The sequence below is a fragment of the Pinus tabuliformis genome, chromosome 1_1, assembly GCF_031772625.1.
Source record: "Pinus tabuliformis cultivar Carrire ecotype Pingquan chromosome 1_1, CPIR1, whole genome shotgun sequence".
NCBI classification, from domain to species: domain Eukaryota; kingdom Viridiplantae; phylum Streptophyta; class Pinopsida; order Pinales; family Pinaceae; genus Pinus; species Pinus tabuliformis.
In genome coordinates this window covers 67993369-67996768 of record NC_142297.1, presented here as the reverse complement: position 1 = coordinate 67996768, position 3400 = coordinate 67993369, and the positions used below count along the sequence as shown (strand labels likewise).

At 40.3% G+C, this 3400-nt stretch overlaps 1 pseudogene; it reads left to right on the top strand.

Moving 5' to 3' along the window:
- The first annotated feature begins 321 nt into the window (after positions 1-321).
- Positions 322-1344, top strand: LOC149211605 (strigolactones hydrolase CXE15 pseudogene; annotated as a pseudogene).
- Positions 1345-3400: the final 2056 nt, after the last annotated feature.

Sequence of the window (3400 nt, the reverse complement as noted above, 5' to 3'; positions counted from 1 at the left end):
TTTTTTTTTTTTTACTTAAATTCCAACTATTTTTAACCATCCAAACCATTCCTCTACACCTAAATAAACAACTCCATTATCTCGCCTGCCCCTTCTCCTAAGAAAGAAGTGTTCGCTTCTCAGATTGTGATGGGCCATCGGGAACCGCTGTGATGATGCAGAGAAATAATATAAAATTGGCCAGAAGTCTTAATTCGATTTTTAAATTGTAATTGGTCATTGAAAATCGCAATGAAATGGCAGAAAAATATTATAAAAGGGAGGGAAAGGGGAATGGTTGTTCGCCACTGAAGTTGAGAAGTCTTTAGCATTGAGAATTCCATGGCTTCAGCAGAGGTGGTGAACCTGAGTGGTGGTATAGTCAAGGTGTACGCAGATGGCACAATTTTTCGTGTGGAGGATCCCCGGATGTTCGTCGAGGCTTCTCTGCAAGGAGAAGGTGGGGTTGCCAGTAAAGACGTTGTGTTGAACGAGAAGCTGGGATTGTGGGTTCGACTCTACTTGCCCTCTTCCCACCTCCAACAACAAACAGAAAACCGCCGCCTCCCGCTAATCGTCTATTTCCACGGCGGCGGCTTCTGTGTAGGCTCTCCTGCCGTGCCGAAATTTCACAACTTCTCTCTCAAATTGTCGGCGACTGTAGGTGCGATCGTTGTCTCCGTGGCTTACCGGTTGGCTCCGGAGCACCGCCTCCCCGCCTCCTACGACGACTGCATCACGGCACTCCAGTGGGTGAGCTCACATGCCGGAGACGAGCAGACTTGGAATACGAGCCATGGCTCGAGTCCCGCGCGGACTTTTCCGCGGTGTATCTGATGGGAGACAGTGCTGGCGCCAACATCGCACATCACGTTGTGACGCTGCGTGGCGGTGTGGAAGCGTGGAACCCCATTACATTGAGAGGATCGATACTGGTGCAGCCCTACTTCGGCGCCGAGCAACGCACACGGTCGGAGAGCGAGTGCCCGCGTGACGCGGTTCTCAATCTGGAGTCGAATGACGCCTTTTGGCGGTTGTCTCTCCCGGTGGGCAATGACAGAGATCATCCATTCAGCAACCCTTGGAGCCCCGGAGCACCAAAGCTGGAAGAAATGTCGTTGCCTCCCTTGCTGGTGGTCATCGGTGGAAGAGATATGCTGAGAGACCGCGGCCTTGATTATTGTGAGTCGTTGAAGCAGTGCGGTAAGAGCGTGGAGGTTATGGTGGCGGAGGAAGAAGAGCACGGTTTCTACGCTCTCAAACCGGACTGTCCCTCTTCTCAACGCCTCATGGAACGGATCTCCCATTTCATGTCCTCCTCTCGTTTAGAGTCCGCGATTCATATTAACCACGTTGCCTGATAAATCGAGAACAAAAAATTTCAGTAATAAGACTTTTCAATAATAATATATGCTATTTCTCGATAAAACATGTAATAATCCCGAAATTAATAAAAGTATTTATTCAAGTAGTTGGTTTTTTTTTGTTTTCTTTTTCTTTTTCCCTTACTTTTTCTTTTCATCTGTTATTATGCTTTTGAAAGATGAATGCATCGATTTCCGATAACTTGTAACATAATAATCCCAAAATTTATAAAAGTATTTATTCAAGTAGTTCGTTATTTTTGTTTTCTTTTTCTTTTTCCCTTGATTTTTCTTTTCATCTGTTATTATGCTTTTGAAGGATGAATGCATCGATTTCCGATAACTTGTAAACACATGCATAATTTGTTTAAAATCCATAAAATAACACATTTGGAAAAAAAAAGTTAATTGCAAGATGAATGCGTTGATTTCCGATAAACTTGCAAACACATGCATAATTTGTTTAAAATCCCTAAAATAACACAGTTGGAAAAAAATAAAATTAATTGCATTTGGTAAAAAAATCTAATTGATTTATAAAAAAATTAATTTCTACTTACTTTGTATATTAAATGATGTTTTTTTTATCATTAATGGTATAATTTGTTTAATTATTAATTAATTAAAATAATTTTTGCTTTAGTATTTAGTTGAAATATTTTTTCAATTAATTAATTAATTATATGATTAAGATAAAATTTCTATCTAAACCAATTGCAATAATTGCAATCAATCTCGATCTATCATAGCTATTGATGTTCAGTAGTTGATGTCGAGTGAACCCAGTGTGCAGGCATATCTTTCATTTACGCTACGTTGGGATGCCAAGGATAAGGTAAGAACAATTGCAATCTCGATCGATCAAGGCATAGCCTATAGCCATTAATGTTCAGTGATTGATACTGAGGGAACCCAGTATGCAGCCAAATCTTCCATATGCGCTATGCGGATGCGTGGCTCGCACATCGTTCCTTCTGCCCATGTGGAGAACAAGTGCCATTTGCAATAACGAGAAGAGTGGTGTGAACGATAGCAATGGGCGACATTGCAGAAAGAGGATGTGTGTGACGAATATCCAGAGCATCGTCCGCAATCTCTTGCAATTGGTTGGAAATAATAATCCCAACCACCCCAATAAACAGTTGGACAACAACGATCCCTGTTAGACGTACTTTCTTGCAGGTTGCGTCTCTTCTTGAACACATTTTTGTAGGTTGCGTTTTAGCGTGAAGATAGAAGGACCAAAGCCAGATGCGAACCATTCAGAAACTCAAAAAAGGCATTTAAAGAACTTATGTACTTAGATAAGCAAATATGGGCAATCATTAATTCAACAACCTTGCCCACACTCCAAGAACACTTGCGAGGTTCTGATCAACAACATCAAAATTAATTTTACTCTGTCATGAATTAAATATAAAATTGTCTGTTGAGTTAAATATGAACGTAAAAAATTCATTTTGATATAGAGAGAGTGTAGAAGGGTAACATTGGGTAGAGAGGTTAGAGAGCAAGTAGAAAAAGAGGGCAAGTCTCTGTGGAGAAAATTGTGGAGCAATTTTTGGTGGGAGCCTAAAACAACAGTTACTGTTTTACTGTTTAGTGTTGCAGGTAAGTTTAAATCTTTGTAAAATCTTATTTTACTTTGTAAATGAGCCGCAGTCTCATGTAGATGTATTTTCATGTTGAAGAAATGAATATTAAGTTTTGTGTTGCTTCAAACCTATTTTGTTAATTTCATTGTGAGTATTCTTCTTTAAGTCTCTGAAATAGTTTAGAGGGGCACAAAATTGAAGCCTGGAAAATAGTCTCGCAATGTGCGAAATTCAAGCCTAGAAAATAGTCTCGTGGTGTGCGCAAGGTAGCTCCGTGAAATCGGCCTCGCGGTGGGCAGACCTAGTTTCGCAAAAATAGCTTCGCGAAAGTTATAACTCTCTCCCTCTCTCCTCCACGAAAACGAAAATCAAATTCACCAAATATTTCTAACATGGTATCGGAGCAAGTTAAACTCTGTTAGTGTAAAAACAAGTGTTTTTACTAACAGTGAAAATTGTTTT